The following is a 9,228-nucleotide window of genomic DNA, read 5'->3' on the forward strand; positions in this document are numbered from 1 at the left end:
TGATGTGCGCAAGGGGGAAATTGTAATGAGCATTCATGGGGAGAAACTACTAATTAAGGCAGTAAAGATCCAGAGGATAAGGAAAAGAGAGAAAAACCACCATGGACGTGAACAAACCAGCCTGGAATAAGTAGTCCTTACGTTATCAAATGATCACAATCTATCAGGGATGCAAGTTTTGGGAAACATCAATTCTTCAACTCTTTTCCACTCTTCGAAATTTTCACTTTATCCTTTCAATCTTTATCTATCCTTATTTTACTATAAAAAAAATGGGAGATTGCGATGATGAATTTTATTTTGTTTAAAATAATTTGACCATCTCTTTGTCTTTCTTGCAACGATTGAGGAGTTGGATTGCGAAGATATTACACGAAGAAGCACTTATCTTACTCCATCACTACAACCCACAGAAGATAGATCGCCGCAAAGATGGATGCGTCAATACACAATGCGGGCGACAATACAAAATTTGGGGGTGTATTCTTCCTTATCTTTATTTCAAATTTTGCGCTATCACATTGCATTTTAGCTTTCACAGTTTTATCATGCATCCTCTTTGATTACCGTAATCATTTGACGTAGATAGATTTAGTAGTTTAGTGCATTTTGTTTCTTTGCCAAGTATGATTTCAATGATGAAAAATATGATTCTATTTCTTTCGTATATACTAAAGTCAACTTAATCTTAAGATAGTCCCCTCATGAAATATTTCTAGAAGTTCGGGGTTGCTAGCTTTCTTTTAAACTCTCTTTACAACGCATTCTAAGAATATCACATGAGTTATTTTAATCTTTTGGCAATAAGGACATTGCCGCATTTTTAATTTTGGGGTAAGGTATTTATTTTCGATCTTGCTATTTAAAAAAAATATTGAGAATAACAACTCCACTGTCAACGCAATGGGAAACCTATGTTGATAAGAGTTAAGTTGTGAAAGGCACTTACCCGTAGTTGGATGCCCGCATGACACACGTGGGGGCAAGCCAAAACGAAAGTAAGTCACCAGGATCAACGCATAAATCAATGAGCTCAACTCCACTGCCAAATATGTATGAGTTTAGTCTGAGAAAGAGTGCATTGCTTGTAGTTGGATGTCTACATGACACCCGTGGGGGCAAGCCAAAATGAAGGCAAGACACTCGGATCAGTGCAGGGTCAGAAAAAGAAAAATAGCAATGAAGAAAATTTTTGTGCAAGGATAAAATCATTTGACACCTCAGTAGAAAATTTTCTTTTTTGAAATAAATTATGCGATGTTCCAGAATTTAGTAAAGTCCTTTTGAAAGATAAGCTTGCAGTCCCTAAGTCTTAGAAATATTTTAAGAATAGACTTGAATAAGACTTCAGAAAATTCTAGTATATAGGATTTGAATGAAGTATCCTTGAGAAGTCTAGGAAAAGAACTGTGCGGTTGACTTGCTAAAGGAATCTTTAGCTTATGCTTGAGGACAAGCATTGTTTGAATTTGGGGGTATGATAGCGGGCAAAAATGCACATTATCATAGTGCTAAGTTCTTAAACAATATTGGATTGCGTTGATGAAATATGTTAACTTGCGTCCATTAAGCATCATTTTCATGATATTGCGGTCGCACGCATTCAACGCATTAGAACAGTTGATTTTTGTATTTTTGTGCAGAATATGCGTTAACGCAATGTAAAGATTGCGATCTTTGGAATTCATTGGTCGAACGCAACTTCACCGCAAGGCTTTGCTTGATCGTGCTCACAAACATTCACCCAAAAAGGATCGCCGCAACTTAGTCAACGCAACATGGTGGGCGCATCTGGGTGAAAGGCCAATTAAGAGCGATGGGACAGAAAGCTGATGACAGTCGAATCCAAATTAAGTTGACAGCCGATAACGGTCACAAAGTACATTCAACTTTATCTGTAATAATTATTCGGCGCATCAATCAGGAATTAAAGTTGTCCTATCTGCACAACCAGGAGAGAGAGGCCATCTTTCACCATGGATGTTCTATAAATACCAAGGGAAATCTTTAGAGAAGGGGTTAACCAGTTGACCAGGTCACGAGTTTAGCAGTTAGTAATTTCATACTTCAGTTCGCACGTCTTTAGTTTTCTTTCATTTTAAGGCGGACGCGAGGGAAGAAGTTGTGCCGGCAGATTATTCCGGTAAGCTTGGGAGAGCGCCAGAATCTTCAAGGACAGAGAGAGGGCCGACGCCTGCGGAAGCGGGAACATCTTTAGATCAGAATAGAAATTCCAGTGTAAAAAGCCTCGGTCAGCAAGGAATTGCTACCAGGTTCTCTACGTTTACTTTCCATTGTCATTTTGTACTCAACTCATCTATAAAAATGGAATTTTCTTCTCTATATTTGTTCACTCTCTGTTATTCATGCATGAGTAGCTAAATTAGTTGAATGGGTTGAGAAGTATCTAGCTAGCACAACTAGGGAATCTTCATTCTTTGCGATTATCTTGTTTATGTATGCTTCATTCGTCCATTATAGATACTCGGGAGGGTAGTCTAAGGACAGGATCTAGACTTGGGAAGGTCAGGTTAGAATCTAGACTCGAAAGAGCCAGATTAGAATGCATAAACAAGAGATAGGCACTTAGGAATGAGCACTATTTGTTATCAACGCATCACAAGCATCCTAGAGATAGGATATGATTGTATGCGGTCACCTTGCTTTTATGCATTTTGCATCATCACATAAGACAGGAGTAGAGACTTAGGGATGAGCTCTATGGACATTTTGCATTCAACACATGCATCCTAAATTTAGGAGCATCACATGTGGAAAATGACTTGTTATGCATGATAGTAACATGATCGCATTTATTTATTTATTTATTTTTCATCAACGCAAACAACAAACCCAACGACTTATTTATTGATACGGTTACTGCAAAGGCTTTCATAAAAATTACCAACGCGATCTGTTTTCACAAGTTCCTGTGTTCGACCCTGGACTTACCAGGAAACTCAGAGGAATTTACACTTGGATTCCGTTGGGGAAACTTGAGTGCACAATGCAATTCCATCAACGCATATCATCCATATTTCCATTTCATAAATACAAGCAACAGTAACCCCAGCCAGTGCAAGCTTATGCGATCATGTTATATACACTTGACGTAGACGCATGCGGTGTATATGCGATAGTGTCGAGAGATCTTATTTGTAAGTCTCTATTCCCACTCACGTGATCTCACACTAAGCAAGGTGACCGCATACTAACATATCCTACTTAAAGGGTGCATACACTGTGTAGTAGTAAACTGAGCTTATTCCTAAGTTCCCATTCTTGCTTATGCGATTCTAATCTGACTTTCTCAAGCCTAGATTCTAACCTAGCTCTCTCAAGTCTTAGGTTCTTTCTTTAGACTCTCTCTCGAGTAGCTCTAAAGGGGTGATGGATGCATACATAAGACAAAGTAATCGTATACAACATGGCTGATGTAAAATTATTCCTATCTCTAATGAATACTTGCTTACATTGCTTAATGCGATCAACTACTTACCCTCCTGGGTAGTTGGTTGCTGCTGATTCTACTCATAAACAAGCATTGCGTCCACTTATAGACAAGCGTTGCTACAGCTTCACACTAAGAAAATAAGGTTTTCTCACAACACTCGTGCAACGCACACCTCCCGATGGTTTGCTACATGCTTGATATTTCTATGTTGCATGATTAAGTATGCGATACTCTAGCAGTCTTACTCAGTAATGCAATGAAAGCAAAAGATGCTCAGTAAATGAAGATGGAGATGGAATCAAAGGAAAATATAGAAATGCATTGATCACAAAATGTATTAATCTCTTAAAGCATAATGTAATACAATACAGAGATAGAAGGAAATGGAGGGCCAGATGGAAGTAATGTCTTGCTTCCATCAGATGTATGTCAAGGCTGTCGATGGTGCCATGGATGGGCCGTGGAGTAGACTCTCTCGAGCTCTAACTCCAGTGAAGGCTCTGGTCATCACTCGGAATGGTTGAGGGGATGAAGAACTTTCAAGACTATCTTCTCACGCTTTGATCTGGATCACAAGGATCCACCCGAAGGTAGAAACTTGGATAATTTGAAGTTTTGCTCAACGGCTTCTATTTATAGAGCTTGGTCTGATTTAATGATCATTCTGCATTAATACAGCATTAATGATCATTCTCTTAAATTCTGCAGCTAACGACATGATGGGCATGATGGACCTGCTCTGAATCTCTGCTGCTAACGGCGTGGTAGGTGAAATGTCAACATCACCTTTTGATACTCCCGAGGTATGCGTTCATGCTTGGATTCTAGAGTATCAACACATTCCACCACCCTTGCGATCATCCCTCTATTATGGTTATTATTTTGTAGCTGCAATCTCTCTACGATGACCGCATTCACTCGACAGCCGCAACTTCTATGCGATGGACGCATGCGGTTAATGGCCGCAACATCCATGCGTCGAACATATGCGTTCGCCTCTATGATGGAGAGATTCCTCGCATGCGATCGTCTTTGTGATAGCTTGGCTTCCACATATGCGACCACTTCCTGCGTTAGCTACAAAAATAGACAATTGAATGCATAATAACGCATAAAAGTTGGTTAGCCGAGATTCTTAATGCCGATCAACGCAAGCTCGTTTTCTCATGAATTCTTAGTATAATCGCCACATCTTCTACTTATTAAAAAAATAGAGAAATCAGAACCCAGTCAAGATGGAAATAACCATAGTTGATGTAGTGAATGGGCGTCAAGTGGTTGATATTATCCCTCCAGGACCAGAACTTCTTGTTTCAGAGGGCGAATCTATAAAACTTGATCAACCATTAACGAGTAATCCTAATGTGGGAGGATTTGGTCAGGGAGATGCGGAAATAGTCCTTCAAGATCCATTATGTGTCCAAGGCCTTTTGTTTTTTTTTTTTTCCCGCAAATTTAGAAATTCATTTCGGATAATTGAACCTTTTCAAACTGTTTCTTTTTAAGAACTAAAAATATTTGTGCCAAAATAACAGATGCAAAAAACAAGCTTCGCGGCCCGACGGTCTTCGTAAAAGAAGAGACATTTGTCGATAAGCTTGTGCTTGTTTGGAGGGATCATCATAAATGATTGAAGTGTGTTGTTTTCTGTACATAAAATATTCAGCCAAAGTTGCTCCTATATAAGGGGCAAGGTAATGTAATGTAGACGGAGAATCCGTCGTTTCGGCTACTATAATAGGTTATTCCATTGCCCCTCTTTCCTATAAAGTAGTCACTACTTGAGCCACAGAAGATGCTTTTTGACCAATAGCTACATAAACACATATTACATAGACCAAAGTCATCTATTAAAATAAGGATAATGTGTCAAAAATGGCCGGGATAGCTCAGTTGGTAGAGCAGAGGACTGAAAATCCTCGTGCCACCAGTTCAAATCTGGTTCTTGGCACATCATGATGTCTGAAAATCTATCCTTTAACTAAACTATATATATTTTTTACTCTATTTATAGATGAGTAAAATAGACAAGTAAAGATAAAGAGGATATTTATATAAATATGTAAAGGATATATATAGATATGTAAAAGAAAAGAATTTTATTTTGTTTCCTCTTCTTTTTTATTTGTTCATACTCTATCTCCTCGGGTTCAATTAATAATTTATACATATTTGAAAGGTTCATCTCAGATACAATACAAATAGAATCCGATTATCTTTTCATATTATATTTCTTCATTTCCCCCTATGTGACTTTTTAAAACACATCTAAGTCATATGCGTGATACATAGTTCATAATGCAGAACGCATTTAGTTCATCCTATTAGCCGGCTCATCCAAAATAAGTATGTTAAAAATTTGATAATCTCACCAAATCTCTAATTGTCTTTTATATATATATATATATATATTTCAAATCAATAATAATAAGATGAATGAGACTTCAATTACTATGATATATCTAGAATAGAACGTACAAATGTATTTGAATATCTTGAGTTGTCGAAGTGAAGATTAGTTTCGTATTATTATTGATCATCTTGTATTTCATAAAAATTGGGGGCAATATAATCCTTACGTAAGGGCCATCCTACCAAACTTTCAGGAATTAAAATACGCTTTAGACGTGGATGATTATCATAAGAAATTCCCAACATATCATAAGATTCCCATCCCCTGGGGGTAGGGTACTACGAAAGGAAGTTGATCATGGATTATCAATAAGCTTGGATTTGATTCTTCCCAGGTCGATGCCCGAGCGGTTAATGGGGACGGACTGTAAATTCGTTGGCAATATGTCTACGCTGGTTCAAATCCAGCTCGGCCCAATAATTCGCATATCCACCATAAAATGATATAACCTATTTGTCCTTCTACAGAAATGCTTGTTTTGATATGAAGGAATAAAAAAAAAATCATTTGAATATCTTATTTCCTATCAGAATAGGATCTAAATCCAATCACTAGGATTATTAACTACTAACGAGTCGGTCTTAAAAAAAAGGGTTCCATTATATGTTATATATAGTGAAGTGATACTTAGCGTTCTCGCAAAAGAGAATTTTGTTTTTTCAATTCAATTTTTCATTTTTAAATAGCGGTTTCTCACCTGTTATGTCAATTCACATGAAAAAAAATCGTTATTCTCCCTATGAATATGAAGAACTTTTTCGTAAAATCTTGTCTACTAAAAAATTTGTATTCCAAGCCAGAACAAAAAGGACAATATACAGGATGGGTAGAAGAAGTTGTGATACTTGGCTCGATCCCAGATTTGAAACGACGCTATGGGATATAATATATTAAACGACTACACCAATCCTAAGGATCCATAGGCCTAATTGCGGATCCAACATAACAATAAAAATGTTTAAGTTGTTTCGTCTTAGATTTTTATTTCAATTTTATATATCTTACAAAAAGATACACAATAATATCTTTGTATTGTATTCGGCTCAATCCTTTTAGTAAAAGATTGGGCCGAGTTTAGTTTAATTGTGAAAATCATTTACAATTAAAAGAACGAAGAGTAATTACTGGATTACAAAGTATCCATTGCCTAAAATTCAAATTTGATCTCCTTCCATATTTCACAAGCAGCAGCTAGTTCAGGACTCCATTTACTAGCTTCTTTCTGTCAAGAAAAAATATGGTAGACTAACTTACTTATATTTATAGCAGTTAATGAAAAAAGCCAAATGCAAAAAAATGCATGTTGGGTCTTTGAAACAGTTTAAATCATTTTGATAATAATAAGTTTGATCTATTTTACCGAGAAGGTCTACGGTTCGAGTCCGTATAGCCCTATATTATTAATAATTCAAAAATAGAATCGTTTTCCTTTCCTTATTATTGTTTGTATTGTTTGTAACTGGACACTTGATTTGGTTCATCATTAATGTCTTATCTTTGTAGATGAATTACATATGAAAATTTTCCTATTTTCCCATACAAAATCAAGAAATTAGGAATACTTCTTCTTTTTGGGATACCTACCCAATTCTAGTACATTTTTGGAGTCAAAATCATGACATGAAACCGGTTAAAAACTCCACCATAACCCAATGCAAATCGAATGAACTAGTAAATCATATCGATCTAGGAACGACTTACTGTATTTGATTTGTGAACAAGCTAGAGTTTGAGAAACGGAGATCTTTGGTAACTTTCATTGTAAACATTCTCAAATAGGCTTTTTTCTTGGTATACCTTATCTAGTAAAGTACAAAACTAAAGTAGTCGTACGTGGACGGTAGTTGGAGTCGGCGGCTCTCTTAAGGTTCCCTCATCTGGGATCCCTGGGGAAGAGTATCAAGTTGTCCCTTGCGAACAGCTTGATGCACTATCTCTCTTCAATCCTTTGAGTGAAATGGGCCAAAAGGAAGGAAAATCCATGGACCTACCCTATCGTCTCCACCCCGTAGGAACTACGAGATCACCCCAAGGACACCTTCAGTATCCAGGGGTCGCAGACTGACCATAGAACCCTGTTCAATAAGTGGAACGCATTAGCTATCCACTCTTCGGTTGGGCAGTAAGGGTCGGAGAAGGGCAATCACTCATTCTTAAAACCAACATTCTTAACACCAAAGAGGCGGACGGAATGGGATTCTAACTCAGTATCTTTTGAGATTTTGAGAAGAGTTGCTCTTTGGAGAGCACAGTACGATGAAAGTTATAAGCTGTGTTCCGGGGGGAGTTATTGTCTATCGTTGGCCTCTACGGTAGAATCAGTCGGGGGCATGAGAATCTTTTCTATGATCAGACTTGACCATGTCGTGTATGACTAGGCTCCGTAAGATCTAGTAGAATAGGTGATATATATGGCATAATACAAATTATGTTTTATCTATTTCACTTACTTAATAGTATGAAAATGCATTCATTTCCTCTGCATTGACTCGATTTATGATACTATCGGAGTGAAACAAGGGATCTAAAGAAGAACATAGGCTAGACTATATTAGTAACAAGTAAATCCTTTGGATGTAAAAAGTATCAATATTTTTGGGGGCTAAAGCCCCATCGCAAGGTCTGAGACGACCCAAAAAGCACTTGAACATTATCAACTTTGTAAGCCTACTTGGGTATTGAGCATTTATCTGTAAGAACTAAATTCCTTGCAATGGATAATTGTAACCCTTCAAAACAGAATCTTCTCAATTTATATTTCTATAAAATCCATGGTGACTTAAAGAAACTCACAAAAATCATTTAAATGAATAAATAAATATTTTACACCTCTTATATAAGCTAAAAGGGAAAACTACCTTTTTAGTCCCTGGATTTTTAGAAATAGATGCATTTGGTCTCTATAATTTTAATTTGGCCATTTTAGTCCCTTACTTTGAGCAAAAAGGTTTAAAAGGTCTCTCTTCATATTTTCTTCCTAATTAAGTATTTTTTAAAATTATTTTAAATACATATGTAAATTAAAAATAAAAAACATTTTCTCCTCTCTCTCCTCCCCTTCCCTCCCTCCATGGTCCGCAAAACAACGGGTTTATTGTCTTAATAAATAAGATCGGCCTTTATCAGATTCTATCATTTAGCATATTTTATACATCGATTTAATAAGTTCATAAAAAAGGAAAATAGAATGAATAAAGGAAGAAACTTCTTCCGAATAGGTTTTTGAATGATGAACAAGTATGTATTCATTCACTCATATAAAATAAGATCAATTCCTATCTACCATTGCGTATTGGTACTTATCGAGTATAGAATAGATCTGCTTCTTTTTGTTCCTACGAATAGAATAGAATTATTCCAT

General features: G+C 36.6%; 1 non-coding gene across 1 annotated transcript; it reads left to right on the top strand.

The window, feature by feature from the left end:
- The first annotated feature begins 5,332 nt into the window (after positions 1 to 5,332).
- On the top strand, positions 5,333 to 5,405 carry TRNAF-GAA (transfer RNA phenylalanine (anticodon GAA)). Its single transcript has one exon. It is a non-coding gene; the product is annotated as a tRNA-Phe (tRNA).
- The last annotated feature ends 3,823 nt before the right edge of the window (positions 5,406 to 9,228 follow it).

The sequence above is a fragment of the Benincasa hispida genome, chromosome 2, assembly GCF_027475165.1.
Source record: "Benincasa hispida cultivar pf3 chromosome 2, pf3_genome.v1.1, whole genome shotgun sequence".
NCBI classification, from domain to species: Eukaryota; Viridiplantae; Streptophyta; class Magnoliopsida; order Cucurbitales; family Cucurbitaceae; genus Benincasa; species Benincasa hispida.